The 16,362-nt window shown below is 57.2% G+C and overlaps 1 protein-coding gene across 1 annotated transcript in view; it reads right to left on the bottom strand.

Annotated features, from left to right (window-relative positions):
- BICRA (BRD4 interacting chromatin remodeling complex associated protein) overlaps positions 1 to 13,356 on the bottom strand; it is a 77,210-nt gene extending 63,854 nt beyond the window's left edge. Inside the window, 1 exon segment of the mRNA XM_058529713.1 lies at positions 13,138 to 13,356. The gene's annotated coding sequence lies outside the window, so the exon portion shown is untranslated.
- Between the last annotated feature and the right edge of the window lie 3,006 nt (positions 13,357 to 16,362).

The following is a 16,362-nucleotide window of genomic DNA, read 5'->3' as shown; positions in this document are numbered from 1 at the left end:
ACAGGCCACTCACATGACAATACATTATCTCAACTAAACTCCACAACAATCCCACCAGGTAGATGTTTTAGATCTATGACCCCATATCTGCAGTGCCAACCTCCAGGATCTCTAAAAACCAATTTTTTTTCCCGACTCACTCAGGGGCAGAGCTAACTTGCAATGACTGTGCTTATGTGTCCCCCTTAGTGTCAACAGCCACGGATCTATCAGCAGCAGAAATATGATTGGCTGCAGAAATCTTAGCATGTTTGGGGACGGGGAGCTGCCCTGCCTTGCTGGGGATGTTCGGTCTAAAATATTCTGAATTGCGAAACACCTACGATGCTGGTTGCTGCCATAAATGTAGCGCTTCTGTTGACACGTGATGTCATCTACTTAACCTCCAAGAGGAAGCATTAGCCTCCTCTCGCTGACGGGGAAACGGAGGCTGAGAGAGGTGGGGGCCCTTGCTCCAGTCCCACAGCTGGCTCCAAGCCAGATGTGCCTCGGGAGTCCCGACCTTCCACCCTCCCCAGGTCTTGCTGACTCATGAAGCTCGTAGTCACCCACCCACCCAGGCTGCCCACAAGCTCACCAACACATCCGCCGTCTGGAGGAAGCTGGGGTGGCCACGGTTATGTTAATCAAGACACAACGGAGGGGGAGAAGGGAAAGAGCAGGGAGGGAGGGACGGCGCCCCGCTGAGCCCGGGCCTCCAATCGCTCAGCTGAGATCCAAGCTGGATCCCAGGGCAAAAAAACGGGGGCGAAGCGGGGAGGGAAGGTTCCAGACGGTGGATTTCTCATCTTGGTCCCTGTAACCAGGAAGCAGAGAAGTGTTTATGGCTCAAAAGCCTGGGCTCTGGGGCCAGACAGCCCGGGGGGGATCCCCACTCTGCCATTTAGCAGCTGGGTGACTCTGTGCAAGTCACTAAGAGGCACGGCTCTGTGCCTCAGTTTCCTCATCTGTCACAAAGGGGTGCCCACACACCTACCTCCTAAGGTCCTTCTGCCTGTCAATGAGTCAGTACTTGAAAAGGGCCTAGTCCAGCGCCTGGGGCAGTGCTGGCTATTATTATTACTGTTGCTATGGTCACCATCTGTGTAAAGCACTTAACCGGAGCCCCCACCCCCAAAATTCTTAGCCACATGTTGGGAAAGCCAAGTGCGCGTTTCTCTGGGGGAAAGGTCTGTGGCCACTGAGCAGATTCCCAAAAGGACCTGAGACCTCCTTCCCCCAGATTACGAACCAACACATGCCTGCAAAAGATAAAAGCCCCTCTCCCAGCCGCGAGAGGACTGCCAAAGCCCCCCTCTCCCCAGCTGGCAAGACCACCAGACACCCCCTCACCAGGCCTCTCTCTCTCCCCGTCTCCAAGCAGATCCACGCCAACCTCCTGAACTCCTCAAATGCACGAACATCTTTCTCCTGATCGGTGAGAAACTTCACTCCTGCACCCAACCTGGTACCACCCCCTCCTGCCTCTTCTAGAACCTTCCTTCACTCCCTTTCCTTTCCTCTGCTGAGCCTCTAAGCCTGCTCAGATCCTAAAAAACCAATCCCATGTGCTTCTCTCCTCACCATCTCTGAAAGGTCACCGGTTCCTCATTTGTTCAATAAATATCGATCACGGGCTTATTCCGAGTCTGGTGCTGGGGATGAATTCTACCACGGAAGTAAACTGAGTGACGTGGAGAAAGTTGGATGGGTTGTCAAGGAAGGCTTCCCTGAGGAGGCGGCATTTAAGCAGAGGCCTGAGAGAAGAGAAGCCCGGAGGCAGGAAGGACTTGGGGAGATCACTGGAGGCAGAGGGCACAGCGAGGGCAAAGGTGGGGAGGCAGGAACAAGCTTGGTGCGTGAAGAAGGCAAGGTGAAGGGTAAGAGCTGGGCTCAGGGAGACAAGCCCAGACCACCAGACTAGTGAGGCTTTGTGTGTGTGTGGGGGGGGGGGGGTTACACTCTTACCTGAGGGAACTGAGGGGACATAGAGGGTGGCAAGATTTTTTTTTTTAATCTCCGGGCTGCGAAGAGCTCTCATCTGTCTTCCTTCCTTCTATCCATCCTTCCATCCATCCATGAGATCTCACCTTCCTTTCCTCCCTTCCTTCCATCCATCCATCCATCCATCCATGAGATCTCACATTCCTTCCATCCATCCATGAGATCTCACATTCCTTCCATCCGTCCATCCATGAGATCTCACCTTCCTTCCTTCCTTCCTTCCATCCATCCATCCACCCATCCATGAAGCCATCCTTACCCTTCTCATGGCCCCTCACCATACTCCAGCCTGGCTCCCACCCCCACCTACCCATCAAACCCAGGAAATCCTTGCTTCCAGAACAGCTGCATCCAACCCGGGAAGGCTGACCTCAAGTCCATTGAAGCTAAGACCTTTCTGGAAACTCCCTTCCTTTGTTCCTGAGACGCTGACCATTCCTGATCCTCCTCCCCTCTTCCTCTGTTTCAGCCAAAGAAGCTCCTGCCCCTGCCTGTGGGCAGCCACCGAGGTTCATTCTCAACCCTCTCCCGTCCTCTCCCTGGGGAAAGTCCCCGCCCCTGGGACTTCAGTCATCAGTGTCACTGTCTCTCACTCGCAACCCCTACGGTTCATTCATTCATTCTCCATCTCCCTCCTCTCTGCATCTCTCCACCAGCCGAGGGCGGTCAGAGCTTTACTCTCGGGTTTGTGTTCCCCAAACCACAGACACCTCTACCTCATCTCAAGAAAGGGCACCTGCATTTACCCAGTTGCTCAGGCCAACGACCGGGGATCATCCTGGACTCCCTCTTCTCTTACCTCCCATCAGCAAAACCAAAGCACCCATGGCCCAGCCCCAATGTCCCGGGCCCTCCTTCCCCACGAACCTTCAACTGGCCTTTTTGCAAAGCATCCCAGGCTTCCCTCTGCTGGGAATGGCCTTGAGCCCAAAGCCTGTCCCCAGAAGTCCCCTCCTCCAGGAAGCCTGCCCTGATGCCCCAACATACCCCAGAAGCAATGCCTCCCTACAACCTCCACCAGCCCAGCTGGCACTCCTAAAATACTGCTGTCACCTGGCAGGGAGGACTAGTATGTTCTTCCTTATCTCTGTCCCCCGTCCCTGAGGGCAGAGTTTTGAGGCCAGGCACACGGGAGGCCCGCTGTGCGGGTCTGAATCAACCAGCAGGATGTTCCTGGATTCTCCCTCAGCTGTGCCAGCAGCCAGCTGCGTGACCTCAGGCGAGTCACTTCACCCTGGCTGCCTCTGTGACAGGGAGATGGTGGCAACCTGGGGATCTGGTCCCGGGGAGAATTTTAAGCAGACCGTGATGACAGCACCCCTGGGAACACCCCAGCTGGGAGAAGAAACAGACAAGACGGCCGAGCAGCAACGTGGGGGCCTAAAAGTGGGCGCTGGGCAGAAAAGACAGAGAAGGAGAAATAAAGCAGGATCCTTTATACGAGGCAAAAATCCACCACGGAAAGCAAACGATTCGCCAGGGCACCGAACAAAAGGACGCACAGCAAATACATGAAGAGGTTGTGGGGTGGGGCTGGATGAAAGGGAACTTTATACCTATATATAAACAGATACTTGTATTTATTTATATATGTTTATTACATTTCTACTATATTATCAAATTTAAATCTAATGTGAAACTATTATATGATGTCTAATAACATATCATATATATGTGCGTGTGTGTGTATATATATATTTTTGTTTGTTTAAGGCAGATTTATGTTAGGAACTCAGTTAAATAAAATTCCCCCTTCTGCTACAGAGTCTGGCGGGGGGCTCTTTAGGCCCAAAAGTTGGCTCAGTGTCCCCCGTGACGAATGGAGATATGGCTCCCTGCTTCAAGGTCTAAATACAAAACCAGGACCCTGGAAGGGGCACGTGCTTGGCTGGGGACGGCAAAGGGCAGGGCAGACGTAGGGAGCTCTGCTCATCCAGCTAAGGAGACAGAAATCTGACAAAGAACAGCCCCTCGCGAAACAGCTTTGAGACTCAGGTGGGAAACCACAGGCAGACGGAAGGGCCTCAGACACCAGAAGGCAAGGACGCGTGAGGGCTTTTCCCGCATTTTTATCAACACTGAGATGCGTTTTTTTCCCATTGTCCCATCTCTGAGAAAGGAGGCGCATCTTACAACCGACGGCTGTGTAGATTCGACGGAATAAAGTATGCCTGGTTTCCACTCCTGGCTGAAAATTAGGGGCGGTACCCAAGCCCGCCAAGCCTCAGTGTCCCCACCGAGCAGTGGGTAGGCTCAGTCCTGACCTGCCCCACAGGCTGCGGTTCATTCCCTCTCTGGAGAGCACATGGGGAGCACACACTGGGCCCCGGGGAGGCGGCGAGGGAGGGTGGGCGACGTCCACGGAGCAAGGGTCCACTGTGGCTGCAAGACCCACGGCTGCCTGTCCTGGGTGAGAGGCCAGCAGGCAGAGCCCTGGTGCTTCGAGGGGTGGGCTTGCTGAGCCAAGGAACCGCTCAGGGGTGGGGCTTGATAAAAATGCTGAGGGGATGGGCCCAGGGGAGCGAAGAAGGCAGCTGAGCCCGGCCGGGGGCCTCCCAGGAGACAGGTCTGAGTGGGGCCCTGGGATTGGCATTTTTAACAAACACCTCTGGTGTTTGGAAGCAGGTGGGTCACTTTCTGAGAAACAGAATAGGGATTCCAAACACAAGCTCCCTGGTCCCCTTTCTCCACCCCTGTGACATGGCCATCATTCCATTCAGTCAGTCAGTCAATCAACAAACATCTATAGGGCTCCTACTGAGAACATGGGCCATGTCTTCTCTCTCCTTCTGCAGTTTAGAGTCTAGTGAGAAAGCCAGACCTGAAGAAAAGCTCACGGGAGACCTACTACATCCCAAAGGGGCTACGAAGGATGGGACAGTGAACTGGGGGAGCGTCCCCAGACCAGGGGGCTGGGGGAGGCTGGGACGGGTACACAGGTGAGGGGCGTTAGGATGATGAGACTTCAGGGCGGGGGGCGGGGGGCTCTCTCTCTCCTGAGAGAAAGGAGGCGAACCCTTCCACAGACTTGCTCAGTGACAAACAGGAAGGCCCTCCTGACACCCACAGCGACACGGCTGAATCTCAAAATAATGACGCTGAGCCAGAGATGAGAACCCACAGGACCACGCGCTGCAGGAGTCCCAGTCTGTGACCCTCGAGAAGAGGCGACTCTGACCCACCAGAGGGCGCGGGCCAGCGGCTGCTCCGGGAGTGGGTGCCAACTAGGAAGGGGGACAAGGGGACTTTCTGGGCCCGATGTGAACATTCTGGATCTTGACAGAGATGTGGGTTACACAGGTGGCCATGCATGTCAAGACTCAAGACATTGAGATGCACACTTAACTCCGCATTTTATTGTATGTAAATTATACTCCAGTGAGAAAGGGCTGGGGGATACACACATACATAACTTTCCGTGAAAGGGGACGCAGGTACACAAAAGAGGGAGGTCACCGGGCACGTTCTGGGGAGAGAAGTAAGGCAAGTGTGGCACCCGCGTGCCAAGCCCAGGGGAGCCCAGCATGAGAGGCTAAGAGCTAAGAACTCCTCCAGGGGCTCCCCTCACCTGCCCGGGGGGCTCAGTGTTTGAGGATGGGTGAGGCGCCGTGCATGCTGGGAAGAGCAGGAGGTCACAGCCACCCCAGCACCACGCAGTGGACGAGAGGCAGCACCCATCCTCCAGAGAGGGGGCTCCAGGGGGCTTGGACCTGTGGGTGTCCTGGGTGACCGGGTCGCCCTTCGCCTCCAGGCTGCGGGGGCCACCAGGGACTCCCTCCAGGGCCCCAGGGGTCATTAACGAGGGTCCTGCAACCACAGACCAACATCCCTCCTCACTCTGCTTCCAAGGCCACCAGGCTGGGACACAGGGGACACAGGAGGCTGGAAGGGGGTCACCCACTAGCCAGCAGCCCCCTCCCGCCCCTCCAAGCACGAGACGCACTTCAAAGGGCAAGTGTAGAGGGATGGGGCGGGCAAGAGGAGGGGACGACAGCGGCCAAGGCTGGCTGGGGGGCTCCAGGGGCATCAGCCCTTCCTCTGACCCTCTTAACCCTGGAACAAGCATCTGGTTACGCCCCCCTCGGAGTACACACAGAAGGAATAACTAACAACAGGGACCACAGTAATGACCCCTACCTCCTGCTGAGCGCTTACTCTGAGCCAGGCACTTGCAAAACACTTTTGCACGCAGGACCTTACTGAATTGGAGCCAAGGCTCTCAACAGAAGCATCTACTATTATTCCTGTACTTTTGGGTCTCTAAGTTGGGATCAGAGAAGGGAAGTAACTTGTCCCCAAGTCACAAGGTTAGAAAGGGCAGACAGAAGACTTGAACCCAGGTGGCTGACCCAGTTACCCCCCACCTCACTCCAACTCACCCTTTCCAGGGACGGTTTCTGCACAGAACACCCGAACCTGTGCCCACGCTGCACCCACCCCGGCGTAAATCCCCAAACCTGTGTCATCTGAAACAGCCCCCAGGGTGGCCAAGACAGGGACCTCACCCAGGTCCCGAAGAAGAGAACGCAGAGAAAGGCCAACCTGGCCGACGCCCACTCCCTGCTGCCTTGGTTTCCCCCATCTGTGAAATGGGCTTCACACTACCCTCCTCACAGCACAGGACAGATCCTGGAGGTGGTGAAACAGATTCAGGACCCCAGAAATAATAACACCATCGGTAACAATAATAATACAGTTGAAATGATATGCTGCCTGGCATTTGGGGTAGGGGGTGGGGGTACTAGATAAAAAAAGGTGATCAGAAAATGATTGAAGCTGGCGATAGGTACAGGGGGGCTACTTATGCCATTCTCTCAACTCCTGGTGGGTACTTTATTATTTTTTATTTTTTGCTAAGGAAGATTGGCCCTGAGCTAACATCTGTGCCAGTCTTCCTCTATTTTGTACGTGGGGCACTGCCACAGCATGGCCCACGAGTGGTACAGGTCGGCACCTGGGATCTGAACCCATGAACCGGGGCCGCCGAAGCGGAGTGCGCCGAACTTAACCAGTACGCCACAGGGCTGGTCCCCTGGTGGGTACTTTAATATTTCCATGAGAAAAAGTTAAAATAATAATAATAAGCAAAGTGACCCTTCACCGTGCACTCCTTGAAGCCAGGCCCAGTCTCAAAAGCTTTCCGCCTCTTCACTCATTTAAGCCTCACAAGGACCCCATGAGGAGATTCTGTTACAGACGAGGAAACTGAGGCCCAAAGGGAATCAGACTGCCTTGGACCTTCGCCTCCATTTCAAATGCCAACCTCGATTGCCTAGGGTTTGGGGGAGGGCGATGAGGACGTGGGTACCTGATCCCGTGGGAGACTTTGCTACTTCTCTTCATCACCACCGTCACCACCATCACCCTCATCATCATCGCAGCCACTGACTTCATTTCAGCACTTGCTCTAAGCCAGGCACTGTGTTAGGCATTGAACACGCGTGAGCACGCCTGAGGTGGGCCTCCTGCCATCCCCATTCTTCCCGTGGGGAAACTGAGGCCCGGGGCGGGAAGCCCTGTCTGCTCGCAGGGTCACACCGCCGTGCCTGATGCCAGCGCGGCCTGCTTGTGCCCTCTGCTCCCGTGCGGTTTAGAAGGCCAGCGCTGTTCCCTACGTGTCTTTCGGGAAGACAATGGGGACCTTTCAGAGTGGAAGAGTCAGCATGGGACCCACGGGAGGACAGTAATCATAGTGAAAATAACAGCAACGTCATTCGCTAGTTCCTGAAAGCCGACTGCACGCCCGGCCTGGGAGAGCACCGGCTCGTTTGGGCCTCACAGCAGACCCGACGAGGGAGCCGTCATGGGCCCATTTTACAGACAAGGAAACCGAGACCCAGAAGAGGGATCACTTGCCCAGGGCTGCAAGTAAGTGGAAAAGCCAGCATTCTCTCCCATGCCTGCCAGTTACAGGGTACACGACCCAGAATTAGGGGGTTCCTGGCCCCAGGAGAAAGAACGGCCAAAGAATGACAGATAACACCGCCATTGACTGACAAGGCTGCCTATGCACGTTACGGGTGTTATTTAATCCTCACAACAACCTTCCAAAAGCAGGTACTGAGGCGAACCCATCTAATAAAGGGGAAAACCGAGGCCCAGAGAGAGCAAGTCCTTTGCCTGCAGCCATTCAGCCACCAAGTGGCAGAGCCGGGATTTGAACCAACAGTCAGCTTCCAGAACCCACACTCTTGACCTCCACACCAAGTGGTAAGTGCACGATGCCGGCCATAGGCAGGTGGCAGAGGTGACCAGGTCACAAAAGACACGAGGGCAGACAGATGGATGAACTGACCAGCAGGGGGAACGACTTCCTTCAAGACACAGCTGCAAGGCTGCCTCCAAAGAGTGACCAAATGACAAATCACAGGCCCTTGAGCCAGCAACCCCACTTCCAGGAGCGTATCCCACTGGCACCCCCATTTCCCAATAAGACATGTGGACATGTGCCTTCCAGCTCTCGGGTTTGGAAACACCTCCACATCCGTGTTAAGTAAACGAGGATTTGCCCATACTGTGGAATACCACGCAGCCAAGAAAAAGATGGAGTAAATCCTCCATGTACTGAGAAGTAGGTCTCCCACGGAGATGAAGGAGAAAAAGCAACACGCAGAACAATGGGAAGAAGAGCTGGGTACCCACCAGGGTACAATAAATATTTTTAAAGATACACACACGTATATAAGTGTGTGTGCACAGAACACTGGGACTGGGGAGTTGTCTCTGGGAAGGCGAGCTGGGGGACCAGGGACTCCGGGGAGGATGGAGAGGGAGGCTTACTAGGTTTAGTATTTTCAATTTGTCCCATGTATGTATCACTTAGGAAAAAAGAAAGACAGAGAGAGAAGCTGCTCCTTCCTTGGAGCCTTCGCAGACCACCCAGACAGAATTAACCGAACCCCCCCCCCCCGCAGCCAATCCAGCCCTGAAGACAACACTTATCTCTAGCCTCCTCCGGGACTGGGTCCCAGGGCCCTGGCACACAGTAGGCCCTCAGGAAGTCTATTTGGGAAAAATTAAAGGAACAAAGGCGTCCTCTCCTGCTTCTGCCAACAGATCCCGCCACCATGAATACACAAACTCGTACACAAAAGTCATTGTCACCAAACTAGAAATGTCTCAGAAAACTCTCTCTCTCTCCCTCCATTGGGGGAACTTGCATGTCACCAAGACACAAAGGCTTCAGTCAATGGGGACAAAAATCTAATGGTGGTATTCCAGGCAGGGAGAATGCTGGGGAAGGAATGAGGAGGGCGTCCTTGGGGACAATTCAACCCGACATTTCCCATGTGTCTCTGGTGTGACGCATCCTTCTCTGGGGCGCCAGCTCGGGCAGGCCCTGTGCCCTCAGAAAGGAGACAAACTAGGATATGAACGGGAATAAGGGGAAGGCGACTCATTCTGATGGGGGGCGGTTGACATGGCAGGTACGTGCTGTTAAGTGATGGTGCCCAGCAGGAGGAAGACTCGAAAGAGAGGAGGGCAATGTAACCAAGCCCCCCGTCCCCCTCTCCTGCGGGGCGGGAGAGGGAAAAAGGCAGCCCCTCGCTGCTTTCCAGGCCCAGGCCGGCTGGAAAGGAATGCCATGTCTTCCTGTTTCCAATTAACTTCCCCCCACCAGCAGCCCTCTGCATTCTTGAGACCAGGAGTCAAGACGGCCACGCCACGGGGGAGAGCTGGGAGGGCTGGCGGGAACTCCGCTGGTGGCTCGACCTGGAGCTAAGAGGCAGCCCCCAGGAACCTGGGGGACCCTCCATAACACCCCATGACCCTGCCCACCAGGCCCCAGGGCTTGGCACTGACCCCCCGGCCCTTCCACAGCCACCTGGAGGCGTGTGGAGGGAAGACCCCACAACCTAAGGGAAGGTTGGAGAAGGCCCCGGAGGCCTCTGGGAAGGAAGTCAGCAGAGAAGGGGGCAGGGCACAGGCCTGCCCCTCTTGGGCCTTATTCATGCTTCCCCCCGCAAAAAAAAATCCAGTTCCTGCTTTCAGGAAACACTCAGACCTGTGTCTCCCTACAGCCCCTCTCCTCCTGACCCCCAGGAATTATTATTACTTGCGCCTGTCATCTCAGGAAGGAAGATATTTGCACATCAAGGAGAGGACAGCAGGCAGGGAGCAGGGGCTCCCTCAAAACGCTGTCTCCCCAGCCCTACTGACAAATAGGGAGCCCCTCTCCCACCCGCCCCCAGCCCCTGCAGGCTGGGTTGGAGGCCCCTCTCAGCCACGGAACAGGCTTCCCTTGGACTCAGCTTTCCCATCTGTAAAACGGGATGATCAGCTGTATTACCTCCCTCACCAGGTGAGCCCGGCCCTCCGCAGCCCCCCTGCCTCAGCCCACCCCCTAAAGATTTATTCAGCACCAGTAAGTGGGGAAGGGGTAGGGTCCCAGGCCAGAGAGCTGGAAGGGCGAGTGTTGCTGAAGCGGGATCATTCACAGCCAGCCCTCGCCGATCGCCCACCACTGGGAATTCCTCCAGGGTGAATGCCTTTCACTATTCACCCTAAAATGCCCAGCCAGCACCCGACATTCCTCCCCACCCCTGCAGGCATGCCATATCCCATCCGCTGAACGAGAAATAAAAATAACATGTCTGGATAATACTTTCACCCACCTCCAGGTCATTAAGGGAACTATAATTATCCCCATCTACAGATGAGCAAACTGAGGACGAGGGAGTTCAATGACCTAAGGTTAAAGAGTGGGACAGTGGGTTTGATACCCAGGCAGAGGTGAGAATGGGCCGGAAAGTTCTCTGCCAGCTCCATCAGGGCGCCACAGGAGGTCAAAGGGCAGAGAGACGATGAAGGTCCCCATCAGCTGAGCTTCCCTCCTGGCACGACTGAGTAGCAGCAAGAGGGGCAAGTCCCACCTTAGGGGAAGAAGGAGGACGAAAATGGGGCCGGCTCCCAGGTGCCCCCCAAACTCCCACCCAGCCAGGCCTGGGGCCCCCCTTCCCCTGACTCACACACCTCCAACTCTCCCCTCGGGCAGGCAAACGCTCTGCTCCAGCCACAGGCGAAATCATCCTGCCCTCAGCCCAGCTTCCGCGTGCTCCCTATCCCTTCCCCAAACCAGCGCTCGGGGGAGAAAAAAATCCAACAGCTCCTTCCAAGTATAATCTATATTTGAGACCCAGGTCAAGCGAAGTCAAAGGGACAAAGTGCCAAAGAGGCGTCCAGGAGAACCTAACAGTCTTGAGATGACCCAGTTGGAGAAACATGAGATGGTTACAAATCGGGGCTGTGTGACCCTGAGCAAGCCACTTCACCTCTCTGAGCCTCCATTAGCCTGTCTGCAAAATGGGGATAATAACTGTCCCTACTTCCTCCCAGGCTTGTGGCCAGAGCGTAATGCACTTAGCAGGAGCCAATCCATAATGCTCCCTGAGTAGGGAGATGTTATTTCCGGCTTCTAGGAGTGGGGGAGCTATGGGGAGAATGGGGGAGCTATGGGAAGGGTGGGGGAGGTAAACAGGGCCTTAAGTCCCACGGGACACCAGCACAGGGGAAGGGGGAGGTTCCTGAGCTGCCCACCTCCCCTGCTCTCCCACCACCCCAGAGGCGTCAGAGTTGACCGAGGCCCCCAACCCCACCCCAGGTGAGCGGACAGGTTGGAAGCCCGGAGAACTTAACACGAATCTCAGGCCTTGGAGTCTTGGGGGTTGAAACAAACCGCTTTCCTGACGAGTGCCCCGGGAAGGAGGTGTGCGGGAAATGCGACCGCTCCAGACATCCCCAGATTGTTCCCCTCTTGGAGGGCCGTGTGACACGAGGGGCTGACCGTCCGGACATGAGGCCGGGCACCGGCTGCAGCCCCCAGTGTGGGCACACCGGAGGGCCGGGACCTGTCACCCCGGCCTCCCCGGGAGAGCTGACAGGGCGGCCTCTGACCCCACCTCCCGGGAAGTTCAGCTGCTCAGAACCACAAAGCAAAACAAAGGGGCGCGGAGAGGAAGGAGCCGCGGTGCCTTCCAATCACCGGCGGCGCCCGCGCCCTCCCGCGGCTCCTCGCCCCGCTCGCCGCCGGCCGCAGACCAGGGCCGCGCGCCCCCGGGCTCCTGTCGCCCCGCGGCCGCCCGTGACAGCAGCCGGGGAAGCAGCCGAGGGGCAGCCAGGGATGGGGACAGCAGATGGCTCCCTCCGTGCTCCCTCCTCCGCCATCCTCCCTCCGGTGCCCGCGGCCTGGCCGCCCTCCGCGGGGGCCCGGCTCGTCCGGGCTCACCCCGGGGAAGGGTTGCCTTTGTCTAAAGGTCACCACCCGAGCGCCGTGCCCGGGCTGGGCCTGCGGCCTCCCATGCCCAGGCCGAGGGGGCGGGGGGGGCCGCCCCAAATCTCGGGAGGTGACGGGAGTGAGGCTCCCCATCCTCCTCCCCCCGTGCCGGCCCCCTCCGGGACCAGCCCGCCGGCGGGGGAGGGGGTCGCCTCCTTTCATTGCTGGGGGGTGGGGGCCCAAGTCAACTCCTTTCATTGTTTAGGGGCTGTGAGGAGGGGGAGACCCAGTGGCCTCCTTCCGCATCCCGTCCTCCCCAGCTTGCCGGAGGCCCCGTTTCTCCCCGGCACCCCCGGGAGGGATCTGGGGAGGGGGCGCAGGGGACGCGCGACAGGGGGAGATGAAGGCTGGCCGCCTCCGGCCTGGAAACCACCATCCGCTGCCCCACTGCCCTCTGCTTCCCCGAAAGGCGGGGAGCAGGGCGAGGGGAGGGGGCCCCGGGGCGGGGGAGGGGGTCTCCCCGCCCCTCCCCCCGTGCAACGTTAGGTCTCGTTTTTCCGCCGCTCCATTGTATCCCCGGCAGCCGGCGGGAGGGCCGGGGAGGCACCGGGCGCCGGGTTTGGGCAGGGGAGCCCGTGTGGGGGGGGTCCCCGCAGGATCGGGGCGGCCGTGATGGTGGGAGAGACGCACGGGGTGGGGGGGCTGCCGGGGGTGGGGGGCGCAGAGCAAAAAAAGAGGCAGCGGGCGCTGCGCCCCGGTTGGGGGGCTGAGTGTGTGAGTGTCGGGGGGGTGGGTTCGGCCCCGGCTCCGGCTCCCCCCACACACACCCTCGCCGCCAACCCCCACTCCCCCCTCGCTTTTGCGCCCTGTCACAGCCCCGACTCGCAGGTAGAGAGAGTTAAGAGATTTAAAGAGAAATTGCTACATTGTGAGAAACTCACCCTGATGTTTGAGCAGCCGTCGGCGCGGGGTCTCCGAGACGGCCCCGCACGGGCTGCAAAGGGAGGACCCAGAAGGGGCCGACCGGCCGGGCCGGTCAGCGCACTGCCTGATCGCATGGCGGCCGCCCGGCAGCCTCCGCCAGGCCCCTGCCGCCGCCCCGCGCCGCGGCCCGGGCGCCCCGGACCCGCGCCCGCTCCGGGGAGGACCCCTCGGGTTTGCAAAAAAAAAAAAAAAATTTTTTTTAATTAAATGCAAAAGAAAAAAAAAAAAAACCCTTGCAGGTTTTGTGTTCCGCCCCCCCCTTCCTCCTCCTCCTCCTCCTCCTCCTCCTCCTCCTCCCTCCGCCCTCGCCGGGGGACGGGCTTGGGGGAGGCCCCGCCCTGCGACTCGGCAAACCAGCCCCGGCTCCCGGCGCCGAGCGGCGGGCCCGCGAGCGAATGGGAGGCTGCGATCGCCCCGGGTGGGTGCCCTCCGCGCCAGCGCCGCCCCCTCCCCAGCCCCAGTCCCGGGGGTTTGGGGGCGCGCCTTCCCAGGCTCCGGTGGAGTCTGCCGACGGCCTCGAGCGATGCTCCGCGTTGGAAGGGAAGGCTAAAGGGATTTGCGCTCCCAGACCCCGGGAGCCCGGCCCGGCTGGGGAGGGGGCGCCGTGCGCCCTGGGCGCGCCCCCGGCGCGGGCGACGATCGCCGGGCGGGAGGACGCGCTCAGGGCGAGCGCCGAAGGTTCGAAAGGTAGCGGGAGTCGAGGATGGAGAAGGAGGGGAGGCCCCGCAGGTGGAACCGCGAAGGAGCCGGGAGTCGGAGCAAAAGGGAGGAAGGTGGCGGACGCTGTGGGGCGACTGGCCGGGACCCCGGGCGTGGCTGGATCACTCACCCCGGTCGGTCTTGGCCGAGCTGCGACGGCCCCGGGGAGGGCGCCGGGGACGCGGGTCCCTCCTGCCTCTGAGCCTCCTCGAGGCCTCTCGGACGGCGCTGATAGGATTCCCAGAAGCCCCAGGACCTCTCGCTGGTGTTGGGTCCGTTTCCGCCCCACCAGGCCGTGAGCGCCTTGCGGGCGGAACTCTTACTTAGATTCAGGCTTTCATTCAGGGGACGCTTGGTGAGCGCCTACTGTGTACCCTGCGCGGTGCTGGGGGCCTAGCGGGGACCCAGACGGCCCGGACCTGCCGTCCCCGGGTGCACAGGCTAGGGGGACTTATATTCTGATCTGTTACCTTCTGTCTCCCCAGTGCCCCAGAACACCTTCGTGCATACAGAAGCTGCTCAATAAATGTGTATTGAATAAATGAGTGATTGAGACATATCTGTATTTTAAACTTTAGCATTTATTCTAGTGTCTTGGTGGTACCACCCATAGTATTTAAGACACCACGCAGGTTAAGGGCCGTAACTCAAACCAGTGAGCCCCCAGCTCACATCCTCCTTTGCGACTTCCTTGCTGTGTGACCTTGGGCAAATTACTTCACCTCTCCATCCCTCCATTTCCTCATCTCTAAATAACAGGCCTCACTTCATAGGGTCAATAGGAGGAAATGAACCATCAGGGAGAGCGGCACCTGACAGGAAGTGCCGGGTAAGTGCTGACATTATTATTATTACATAAAAAGGAAATTTGATGGACTCCTGAAGTGAACACGTTATGGGTTGCCACAAACACAAGACAGCGGCAGATCTGTAACTTACACAGTGGTCATCTGAGGCCCACTGGAGGTATGTGACCCTTCCGGGAACAGTAATATACAGGCTTTATTTTTGCGTGGTTTGGCCTTCCATTTGCCACGATGGAGTCCACTGACCTACACGGTGAGTGTCCATTAACTGGGTGCTGAGTGCAATGTTTTGCTGGTTGTTTTTTTTTTTTTTTTTTGAGGAAGATTAGCCCTGAGTGCAATGTTTTGAATCCTCAGTCCTGCCCACCAGGAAAAGAACTCTGGTAACGCCCATGTGGAAACCCTTAGTTACTCCCATCTTACAGTGTAGACAACTAAATTGGCTCCGAGAGGGGAAGTGTTTGGCCCAAGGTCATGCAACCAGGAAGTGGGGCCTGATCTGAGCTGGGTGGCACTTGTGTCTCTGTCATAGCTGCCAGCCTCGGGGAACTCAGAACTTGAGGACTGACTGGCTCAAAGATAGCAGACTTGAAGCCTTGGTGGGGGCGGGGGGGGGGGGTGGCGACTGTCCACGTTTATTCATTCATACAGGAAATATTGTTGGAGGAGCTAGTGTGTGCCAGGGATCTAGTAGTGACCAGAGCATCCTGGTTCCTTCCTCCCCCCTCCCTGCCCAGCTCACAGTCTGTTACGGGACACAGACAATGAGCAAGCAAGCAAATAAGTCACTTAACCTCAGTTTCTCCTCTGCCCTCCATGGCAGGTGCCAGCTTTCTTTGGTGCATTGTGGTATCCCTCACCCCTAGAATGGTGCCTGGCACTTAGTGCTCGAGAAAGATCTGCTGAACAGAGGTAAACCATACCCACCCTCCCACAGTCACCCTTGACCTCTTGGGGAGATGGTCATGAGGCCATGCCACTTGGAACAGGCCTGGCTGGAGGTGAAGGAAGCCAGCAAAAGGCCAGCCCCAAACCTAGCCATTGCTGGCAGGGCCCTGGAGGACCAGATGTCCACGGCCAGTGTCGGGGGTCAGTATGGACTCAAATGGAAAGGGACCTGCTCTCCTTTGGGGGTGATACAGCCCCTTCCCTTTGAGAATCTGATGCAAGTTGTGAAGTCTAGGTTAGGGACTGAGTTGGCAGCGAGACCCAGATAGATCCAGCGACTGGCCCCAGGGCTACTGAGCAGGGGTGGGGACTAACTCAGTACACTCAAGTATTCTGTCACCAACTTTGAGTCACCGGATGGACCTGGGGCAAGTCACTTCTCCAGCGCCTCCATTTTCTCATCTGTCCAATGGGAGTGTATAGTCAGACACAGAAATCTGGCCCCCGCCCTGCAACCATTTTATGATGAAAATTTTCAAACACGGAAAAGCAGAAGAAATATTACAGGGGACATCTGAATACCCACCCCCTAGATTCGCCCATCAGCAGGTCACTATGCTTGCTTTATCCCACATCTGTGCATCTATCCATCCATCAAATCCATCTTATTTTTTTGATGCATTGCAGGTATCTGTTTATATTAACCAGGTAATCCTAACTAACTCTCCAGTCTGATAAACGTTCTGATAACTGTAATAACACCCTCCTGGGCCAGGCGCTGGCTCTCAT

The sequence above is a fragment of the Diceros bicornis genome, chromosome 34 (genome assembly GCF_020826845.1).
Source record: "Diceros bicornis minor isolate mBicDic1 chromosome 34, mDicBic1.mat.cur, whole genome shotgun sequence".
In the NCBI taxonomy this organism is placed as follows: domain Eukaryota; kingdom Metazoa; phylum Chordata; class Mammalia; order Perissodactyla; family Rhinocerotidae; genus Diceros; species Diceros bicornis.
Note: the sequence above shows the minus strand (reverse complement) of the source record. Positions and strands in the feature narration are given on the sequence as shown.